Raw genomic sequence first — 11,687 nt, 5'->3', positions numbered from 1 at the left:
CAAAGGCATGCCAGTGGGCACACATGGGGAGCTTCATCATTCAGGAAATGATGTTGGCGGGACCCAGAGGTTTGGCAGGGTGAGTGGCTTGGGGGCAGCCCTGGCTGGAGCTGCCTCCTCTCATATGGTCCAAGTCAGCAGCATCAACTGAAAGTAGGCACTTTCAGTCTGGAAATTTCACAATGAGTGATTTTTTTTCCCCCAGTCTTTCAAAGTCTGTGGATGAAGAAATGGGCAAGTAATTTGTGCTTGCAACTTGGTAGTGTGGGCAGCTAGGATCAAAGTAAAGGAAATTGTACAAATTGTCCACTTGAATATGAAAAAAGTAAAGAAAGCCCAGCCAACTTAATCAAATATTGCTTTTTTTCTTTCAGTTCTTTATTTTTATAACTCAGAAGTTTATGTTTTCAATGGCTGGGTAGCAAAGTGGCAGAAGTGGCAAGATTTTGAGATTGCTACTAGAAAACCTGACTTAGAAAGCAGGAGACTGAATTTTTTATTATTTTAATGCCAATGAGGCATAATTCAAATAATCATGTCAAGCAAATTTAGGCTTTAATGACTTACAGAACACTGAGTTAGAAAATAGTTCTTCTTCAACTTGAAGAAGAAACTAGAGCCAGGATGCAGCTGGAACATAAAAACCTCACAAAACACATTTCTTATCTTAAAAATGAGAGAGCTGAACCACCTTCTCCAAGGCTCTTTCCCATTCTAACATTCCATGACCCTATTTTATACTAATGTATGTGTGGAGCTGGATAGGTCACTTTATCTTTAGTCTAAAGCCTTTTGATAATGCATCATAGAGTCCACCAGTTCTTAGATGACTCCTGTTAAAGCCCTGATCTTGTAGAACATTCCAGACCCCAACGCTGAAAGTGAGATAAACTAGACTTGACCCAGATCTGACATTGGTTAGCTACATGCAATTGGCAAGCAACTAGTTTCATTTCTTAATCTGGAAAATGAAACTAATCCTTTCACTTCTAATATTTGGTTATCAAATAATCACCATTTGTTATTCTTATGACCCTTCATAAAATTACGTTAAATATTGTTTTAATTATTTTAATATTTCTTGAGGTAGAATAATGTTAAGTAGGTTTTAACATCTTTAACATCAAGGAACCTATGAAATATAGGCAGCATCCTTAATACCATCTTCTTTAACACAGAAATAATGTGAGATTAAGGAATCCAAGAATCAGTGCCTTACATAGTTTGGCTGTGTCCCCACCTAAATCTCATCTTGAATTGTAGCTCCCATAATCCCCAAATGTCATGGAAGGGACCCAGTGTGAGGTGATTGAATCATGGGGGTGGTTACCCCCATGCTGTTCTCGTGTTAGTGAATGAGTTCTCAGGAGACTTGATGGTTTTATGAGGGTTTCTCTTCCTTTTGCTCAGCACTTTTCTCTTCTATTGCCATGTGAAGAAGGATGTATTTGCTTCCCCTTCAGCTGTAAGTTTCCTGAGGTTTTCCAAGCCATGCAGAACTGTGAGTCAATTCAACCTCTTTTCTTTATAAATTACCCAATCTTGGGTATTTCTTCATAGCAATGTAAGAACAGACTAATACAGTGCCTTAAAAAATACATGTAAGTCATTAACAAGTATTTGAAGATATACCTTCTGGTGATAGATGACATATCAGTTAATTGACAGAAGAATTTAGTCACACAGTTTACCTGGCATTGTTCATCAATTGGAAAGGAGATGAAATCAAAGATATTGCTGAGGAAGAATTAAAAATCAGGCAACAACACATATAAAAGTCCTCATTTAGCCAAACCCTGTCACCAGCTCATATTTGTGTATTGAATCTCATTCCAGCAAGAGCACTATCTATTAATTTGAAACACCATTATGTTTTCTATGAACACAACTGCATCCTAGAAAACTAAAAAATACCCCAAGGTTCTATAATATGAAATACTAACTGTAATTTACTTGTGATGAATAATCAGTATGTTGGAGAGGTTGGAAACACTTTATTCCCAGATATACTACATGACTTGTTTGTATCTTCTTGTACCCTAGCTTAGTAAAGTTAGTGATTCAGATTTATTGTTCTTAATGTCTCCTATAAAGTCTTTATCTAAGTTTACTTAAGCTCCTAAATCTTTGGAAATGGAAATGAGAAATTTCACCTACTACAGATATATATCCTATACTTTAATCCATGGATCTCAGACACCTTTCTAACATGACCAAATTCTCATTTACTTCATGCTTAAATGAAAATACTCCATATTTACATGCTTTAAAACTCCAGAAATTGAGGCAAATATTGACTGCTCTGGATAATAATTGTTCAGAGACTAAATGATTCATATAATCTCACATAGTTTATAGTATATTTTGAGGACAAGATCAGGTTTTTCACATTTTATCGAGTCCTTTCCACTCTCTGAGCACCATTCATCCAAAATTTCCCCAACACAAATATTGCATACCTTGAACTCCGTAAATGAGGCAGAGTGAATAATAGATTTGGTATTTTAATTTCCACTTCATATATGGTGGAAACGTTCATGTGAGTTTTGTCATTGCTCAAAACCCTCTAGTGGCCTCTCATACCACTTACTCACAGGAGAAGCCAAAGCCTGTGATCCTTTAAGTCCCCTCCTGTTTAGCCTTTCTCCCCTACCTGCGGTCCTCTGCTCTTTCATGGCCCACTCCACTGCTATCTCAGACATGCTTCTACTTCAAGTCCTCTCCAACTGCTGGTTCCCCAGCCTTTTTTTCTAAGGCATTCCTGTGGCTGTTCTGTTTCCTTGACTCCTTTAAGTTCTACCCAAACATCACATTCTCAACTAGGCCTTTTCTCTCCAGTTTTTCAAGAATTTTATCCATTTTCCCACATTCTCTTTTTGATATTTAATCACCACTTGATCTATTGTACAAGCTATTTTATTTCTTTCTTTCTACTGACTGTATCCTGCAACTAGAATGTAAGATTCATGAGGGCATAGATTCATGTTTCTATTTTTTCACAACATATTTAGCACTTAATAAATATTTATTGAATGAACAGATGCATTTCTGGAGGTCCGTAATTATAATTTAAAAAGAGCATTCACACAAACTGGCAATAAATAGGTAGAGTCAGCACCCTTGTCTCCCCCCATCTCAGGGAAGGATTAACTCAGTCCTTCTCAATATCAATTTCAGTAAGTTTTCTCTTTTACCTTCTAAATCCACATTTGTGCTCCTTGGATAATCTTCATCAGAATCAACTTGAATCTTTGTTGAAAATGTAGATTCCTAGGTCCTAGTTCAGGTCAAAATCTTTGGGCAGGGGATGGGACATCTGTAACCTATATTTTTAATGATCTTTTCAGGTGATATTTAATGCACACTGAAGTGAGACAGCCACTGACAGAAATATTTTTTGGTCCATTTATTTTCTTACCATCTTTCTTCTTCTGTTCTGAGCTCTGTGTTAGGGTATACCCTAGCCAATGTCAGTCTATGTAGTAGGGACCATATCCACATGGTTCTTCTTAAATTATGCTGAGTACAAGGACATACATGCTTAAGCAATTGTTTGAGGGGTTTTGATGGAAGGGATGAGCAGAATGACAATAATCATTGCAATGAGGTTTATTTTGGCCCTCACATTCTTCCTTTTTACTAAACAGGGTTTGGGAACTAAATTACTTTCAAGTCTGTTTGTTGTTGCAATGATAAAGGCATTTTTCCTGCTTTTCATAAACATCTATCATGTCCAAGCTTCTGAATTTTTTCTGTCTTGCTCTGTCACCCAGGCTGGAGTGCAGTGGCGTGATCTCGGCTTGCTCCAACCTCCTCCTCCTGGGTTCAGGCTATTCTCGTGCCTCAGCCTCCCCAATAGCTGAGATTACAGTCACCCGCCACCAAGCCCAGCTAATTTTTGTATTTTTAGTAGACATGGGGTTTCACCATGTTGCCCAGGCTGGTCTCCAACTCCTGACCTCAAGTGATCCACCCCCCGGGCCTCCAAAGTGCTGGGATTACAGGTGTGAGCCACCACACCTGGCCCTGAATATTTTAAGAAAAGTTTAACTTAAACATGTTACACTTAAACAAGTTAAACAGTTGGACTCAGGTTCAGCTGCTTCTCTCCTAAAAGAACTTATTTTAGATGAAATTTCCAGTTAATATTCAGCAATCAAATAAATCTTACCAATACATCTTACCTCATTCAATCCTTTGAAATCTATTGAGAAACTTCAACCTTGCTTATGTGCATTCTCAGAAGTATTTTTCTGTATAACTCTTTGTCTCCAATGATCAAAGAGGGAAACCGTAAACTTTGCAACACCTTTTATAAAACCTAGCTTCAAACTGACTTGAAGCTTTTACAGTGAATGTGAGGTTTTACAAGGCAAGAGGGAAATAAAATTTGTTTTGTTTTGTTTTTTTATTTGTTTGTTTACCTAAGCAGCACACACATTTTTCAACAATTTTGGTTTGGCATTACCCACAATGCATCTGGCCAAACACTATTTTTCCTTAATTTTTATAACCAAAGAAATTTTCAGGGAAATTTAATCCACATGTTTCTGATTCATTCCCTATCCAGTAATGTTTCAGTGAAAGAAGTTTGATTCCAAGACCTCTGGAAAAGATTCTTTATCTACAGTTTCTAAGCTGGCAGGTAAGTGAGTGTAAATAACAGGCTCACTCAAGGTGGGAGATCAGGCGCGGCAAGACTGACACAAAACGCAATGAGTCAAACAGCCCTAAGGGACAAGTTTCCTCAAGGTTCTGGGAAGTTGAAGTAGCCTATTTTGACCTCAGATTCCAAGTGCGGTTAAACCAGTATCAGTTTACCGGCAGGAGTAATTCCATTTGCATAGAAACTCTACTCCAAAGGCTTGAGTATTCAATATTTATTGCATATTTAAAATGTCCCAGGTATTATTGCCACAGTCCATGGCGAAATGAGAGATGAATACTCTCTCATACTGATGTGAGTACTGATCTCAAAGAACTTCGAATTTAGTAGGTGAGAATAAGATCCAGTGAGTCAATACCAATGTTCTTCTTAAACCTGTAAGACAGGTGGTTTTTTGTTTTGTTTTGTTTTTTGTTTGTTTGTTTGTTTTTGATGGAGTCTCGCTCTGTCGCCAGGCTGGAATGCAATGGCACAATCTTGGCTCACTGCTGCCTCCGTCTCCCAGGTACAAGAGATTCTCCTGCCTCAGCCTCTGGAGTACCGGGACTGCAGGCGCCCGCCACCACGCCCAGCTAATTTTTGTATTTTTAATAGAGACAGGGTTTCACCATGTTGGCCAGGCTAGTCTTGAAATCCTGACCTCATCATCCGCCCGCCTCGGCCTCCCAAAGTGCTGGGATTACAGGCATGAGCCACTGTGCCCAGCCGTTTTGTTCTCTACATAGCCTACATCAATCAGCAACCTCACTCAAATCCTAATACACAAAAATACATGCATAGAAACATGTGCACACATACACATACACACAGGATTGTAATCTTAGATCTCAGAACTAGGATATTTTATTCAATGTAACCAAAATCTACCTTTTCATCACATATAGCATAGAAAGCATTTTAAACATGATACATGCTAAGTGAATAAAGTAATATAATGCAATCCATTTTCTTGCTTGTTTTATAGATTAATTTGCAGAACTTGAAAGAATACTGTAAGATTGGGATTGATGCCACTTGAAAGTGAAGAGCCAAACTGAAAAAGTCATAAGTATCTTAAGAAGCTCAACTTCAAACTAAATTCGAGGCCATTTATGGACAGAATACCATACCATGGTGGGTGGTGTCATCACTATATGTGACACAGCAAGAGCTTCTACAATATAATTAGTGATAATTGCATTCAGTTTAATCAAAGAAAAGTTTACCGTAACACCAACAAGCCATCATTTTATAGTTATCAGGTGGACCAGAGACCAGAATCTAATTGCACAGATTTTCTTAATAAAATGTTGGTCTATATGTTTGCTTATTGGCTGGCTGGTCTAAAATGGTTGGTTTATTCATTTTAGACATTCTAATTTTTTACTCCTCAATGTATATATTGTGCATTTTACACAAATGTACTTTTAAATGAAACTGTTGAATTTCCTCTGCAGATTAGTCAGATTATATTTTTCAAAGGGCACCTCAACAATGATACGCATTCTGCATGTTCTCCTGTCCTGTGACCTTGTCCCATTCCGAACATCAAGAACTGGAGTGTATTTCTTCACTTCCTTTTATCTGGGAGGCCCTGTGATTATTTTGACCAATAAAGCATAGGGTTGAAGTGTGATCATATGCAAGAAATGTGATTACCCCAAGAGAACTGCGCTGTGAGAAGACCAAGAGAACTAGAAAGGCTCTGGACGCCGCCTGCCATGCAGGCAGAGGCAGGCCAAGGAACGCCATAGCACCTGACAGTGAATGAAAGTCACCTTGGAGTATATCCTCCAGTCCCACTGCCTCAGCTTACACCATAGGGATAAAAGACAAACCACACAGTCAAGCTATTCCTGAGTTCCTCACGTCCAAAACCATGAATACAATAAAATGGATGATTTAAGCATCACGTTTTAGGGTGGTTTGTTATGAAGCAATAGAGGACTGAAACACAGACTTCTAGGTAGCTTTCTGCACTCTATCTAAACCTGTACTCATATGTGAAAAGGAAAACTTAAGAGTTACAGAAGGCAAGGTCAGCATACTGAAGAAGTTTGAAATCTAGTGAGTGCCACAATGTATAAGACTACAGGGAGATGATCAACAAAGAAACAAATAAGAACTACAAGTCATAAAATATTAATGGTAATAAACAGAATCCCCAGAAACTTTGGGGATGAAAGAGATAATCAGTGCTCTGACTTGAATACAGCTATCACATAAGGCTTCTCATAGGTAAATTGCATCTTTAAATAGAGGTGAGTTAGGATTGTCCGAAAGAGGGTAGACGTTTCTTGAAGAAAATAGTAAGAGTGAAAGATAAAAAGAGGAAAGATAAAGAAGGAAGGGGAAAAATAGAAGAAATGAAGAAAAGAGGATCAAGAAAAATAAAAGGGAGATTAAGAGAAACCATCATAAAACTGGTTTGGCTGGAATGAAGAGCAAATCGGGATTGGAAAAGTGTATTTTATACAAAAAAAAAAAAACATTGTATTTGAGGTAGATGAATAAACACAAATACTTACAGAAATATATATATACACAGTGAGTTTTAGCCTAAGGAGCTAGAAAAACCACACAAGGCTTGTCATACACCCTAAGGCATCCTACCCCTAATTTGGATATGAGTTTGATTTCACAAAGCAAAGACATAAAATAAATAATTAGATGTCACATTGTTTTACCCAAACAACCACATTTGCGTACATCACCAGTGAGGGTGCCAGCTGCACCAAATGTCACCAGTTAGCAATCAGCCTTGGGAAACCTTGCCCCACTTTACAAGTTTCCTAGATCTGGCTATACACAGGAATCTAAGAAGCAATTAGCGTATTTGGTAGGCTTTCTTGTCCTGCTGATGCCTTCAAATGACAGTTATTTATTTTGCTATTGAAGACTTGGGAAACACTGAGTAGTGTCACCGGACTTATTAATATCTGGCTGCACAATGAACCTTAGACATCTTAGTTCAACTGCCTTTTGCAAGTGAAAAATTGTAGTACTCAGATTCGGCCTGTTTAGGGGTGGAATCATGACTTGAACTCAGACTTCTGCAAGTCAGTTTAACACCCTTCCTCAAAAAAAACTTAATATTCACCTTGAGAATTCTGTCAACATGTCTAGGAGGAAGCACAGGATAGTGAAAAAGAACATCGGAGTGGGGTCCAAAGACCTGGGTTCAATTCTTCTAATCCCTATGAGATATTAAGGAAGTAAATTTCTTTCTTTCTCTAAGTATCAGTGCTCTCTTTGAAAAAATAGATATTCATTTGTTCAGTCATAGGTCAGATACTGTTCTAGGAACCTATGATACATAAGTGAACAAAACTATAATCAATGCTTTTATAGAGCTTACATAAACATAACAAACAATAATAAAACAAAGTAACATGATCTGACTTGCTGTTAAAGGATTACCCTGGCTGCTGTGTTGAAAACTGATTCTAAAGGGTTAAGAGCAGCTGTAGGAAAACAAGTTAGAGGCTATTGCAATTATCCAGTAGCCGATGAGTGTGGCCTAGACTAGAGTGAAAATGGAGGAAGTGGAAGAAAGCAGTTAAATTCTGGATGTATTTTTACTGTAAAGCCAACCACATTTTCTGATGGATTATAATATGGGGAGTAAAGAGAAGGGTCAAAGAGACTTGAAAATTAGGGACCTGAGCAACTGGAAAGATGCAATTATCATCAACTGAGATGAGAAACGTTCTGGGTGGAAAAGGTGTGGGAATAATGTCTGGAGATTATTTATAGGCATTTCAAACTTAGAATATCTACAAGATAGCCTAGCAGTGATGTTGAGTGGGAAACTGTATATTCAAGTCCAGAGTTTTGACTGGCTGAAGATTTTAGTATGGGAATTGTCAGCATATAGATAACACAATCTACTTGGTTGCTGCAATTGCATTGGGTAGCACATCCAGAGGGAGAGATAAGTCTTGTTAAAATAACATTTTTAAGGAGTAAAACCACCTGATTTTGTTCCATTCTGAAATCAAAAGTCTTGCTTGAAAGAATGAAGGATACTCTATCAGTTATCCAACTGTAATAATCGCAAGGATCCTTCATTTTTAGACTTAAAGATAACAACAAAAAGTAAATAAATATAAATGGCTAAAAGCACATAATATACTGAATGCTATATATATTTTACTAAAATATTGATTCAGGCATAGATTTCAAAATTAATTTCAAATTACTAACAGTGTATTTCTTATGTCTTAGCGATGTCAGTCTCCTTACAATTCAGAGATTTCTGAGTTTTTGTCTGGGCATTGAACTCAAATTTATTCTTACATAGTAAGTCGCAGGATTACTGAGGAGGTTTCTTTCTTTCTTTCTTTTTTTTTTTTTTTTAGAGACCTCTGCAAAATGCTGATGACCTGACTGCTACTAAAACTCTATTCTGCATTTCTGTAATCTTGGCACTTTTTTTTTTTTCTGCTTTTGACCAATTAATTGATAATTTGAGGGGGTTGGTGGTTGTTGTTGTAGTTTGTTTGATTGTTTCCTGCCTCCTTCCACAACGATTTTAAGGATAGTTTCAATAATGTATCCAATTTGAAAGGCTATCATAAAAATATGCCTCAGAGCAGAGCTTTCCAGTGGTATACCATGAATGGTTTTCTGGTACACAAACATGCTGACTTCTTGGTTTTCAGGGAAGCCAAGTATAGTTGGATGGCCCAACTCTGGATTGGTTCCCTCCAACCATAAGCAGTCTCTTCTGTTTTCCTTAGCATATGCTATCATTTGCATGTATCTCCTCCAACATTCATGTATTGACACTTAATAGTAAATGTGATAGTATTAAGAGGTGGGACCTTTAAGAGGTGACTGGGTCATCAGGGCTCCTCCTTCATTAATGAGATTAAGGCCCGGAGAAAAGAGGCTTCAGGTAGAATTAAGCTGCTCCTGCCCTTCTGCCCTCTGCCATGTGAGGATACAATATTCTTCCCCTTGGAGGATTCAGTGATAAGGGGCCATCTTGGAATCAGAGAGAAGCCCTCACCAGACACCAAATCTGCTCCTGCCAGCACCCTAATTTTGAACTTCCCAGCCTCCATAACTGTGAGAAAATAAATTTCTGTTTTTTATAAATTACCTAGTCTCAAGTAAATTTTGTTGTAGCAACACAAAGGGACTAAGCCTGCCACGCAAGGACAAGCATTTTCTTTGTTTCTGACTTAATAAAATTTAGAAAGGTAGTACTTTAATAAACTTTCTGTTTTAAGATATATTAGTTCTTGGGATCTAATGTACAGCATGGTGACTATAGTCAATAACACTGTATTTTTTTACTTGAAATTTGCAAAGAAAGTAGATTATAAGTGTCCTCAGCACTGCCCTCTCTCCTACTCCCCACACAAACATACTCACAAAGGGTAACTATGTATGGTGATGGTGTGCTGATGAATTTGACTGTAGTAATCATTACACAATGTATATGTATATCTAATAATTACTTTGTATAACTTGAATAGATACAATTTTCTCATGTTAATTATACCTCAATAAAGCTGGCAGGAAAAAAGGAAAAGGACACTCCATAGTAAAAAGAAGAAAGAAAGGAAGGAAAGAAAAAAGGAAGGAAGGAAAAGATGGAGGGAGGGAGGACGAAGAATCTAAAAAGTTGCTAGAAACAACAATATTCTTAGTAGCCAAAGCAAAAAAGGAGCCACATAAGATTTCTTTTTAAAAAAAGAATTGTTATCATGAAGAGGTCACACTTTTCTCTGAGAAAACCAAAATAACTTTTCTATGGTTCACTTTTATGTAGTGAATAATGTCCTAACAATACACCAACAGTAAAAACAATAATTAATTTTGAATAAATATTTCTATGGTGTCTTTCAGTATAGGATGAGGCACAATGCAGAAACACTGTTTACTCAAATTCGTTTTATAATAACTTAGAACAATAGAGCATTACTGCTCCACTCTTGGTAGTGTCCTTTAAAAAGAAATATTGAAATATGTTGAAAGTCCTTTAGATATTTTTCCATAAATATTATCACAAATAACTTTTCTTTTATAAATAAAAATTGATCATTAAAGAGTTCAAAGAACATTCCCCAGGGAATAAATTCAGTACAAATATTTTGTGTTACATATTTAACAACCAACTATGCAGAAAGTAAAGTAAACATTTTCTTATGAAGAATCTAATCAAGACACAGATCTGAATAAAGGGCCACCTCACATGAATGACCAAGAACTTACCTGCAGTGCTAACGTTTTTCTTTTGCAACACGCCTGGTTTTAAGTCACAGATGGATGAATGGCTAATCAAAACTTCAAACTTCTACATTCTATATGGCATGCCATAAGAATTTCAACTGTGAATTGCCAGTCATCTCTCAGAATAATACAAAGCCAATTATAGTAATTCATTATAATGATAATGTCTAATTTCAGAACATGTAGTATACATGTATGCTTTCTGAGGTGAGTTTTCTGTATCCTGGGGTAAAGAAATGTCTTGTTTTGTACTGAACTATTGGATAGAAACCAAGTAAATATCACTTGAAATCTTGCAGGATGAATGAGTTGAAAATCAGAGTGTTGATCTTAAACTATCCTTTTGACCATAACATATAGCAAGACTGGCTGAACATGGTGGTTATTTCTAGAGTGTGATAATAAAATCCAGTCCTCAGTAATTACTCAAAATAAGCAGCATAGTTGAATGTTTACAACAGGATACACTCTGTTCTAATTGCTATAAATATATTAACTCATTCAATCCTCATGACTCTTTGAGGTAAATGCATTAGGATTCTCACTAAGGAAATTCAGATACTGGGAGATTATTTCATTTGCTTAAGATTAGATAACTAGAAAGCAGGGAAGCTGAGATTCTAAACATGGCAGTCTGATCCTACAGTTTACATTTTCATTATTATTTTATACTTTCCAGTATACAGAAGAATTATCTTTCCAGTCTCACTACAAAGGAACAATAGCCCATCTCATTTAAGCCACATCATATCATTAACATACAATTAGAAAAGCATAGAAACTAAAAAACTCATCATGA

The sequence above is a fragment of the Trachypithecus francoisi genome, unplaced genomic scaffold (genome assembly GCF_009764315.1).
Source record: "Trachypithecus francoisi isolate TF-2019V2 unplaced genomic scaffold, Tfra_2.0 Lachesis_group7, whole genome shotgun sequence".
Classification (NCBI taxonomy): Eukaryota; Metazoa; Chordata; class Mammalia; order Primates; family Cercopithecidae; genus Trachypithecus; species Trachypithecus francoisi.
This window is presented reverse-complemented; position numbering follows the sequence as displayed.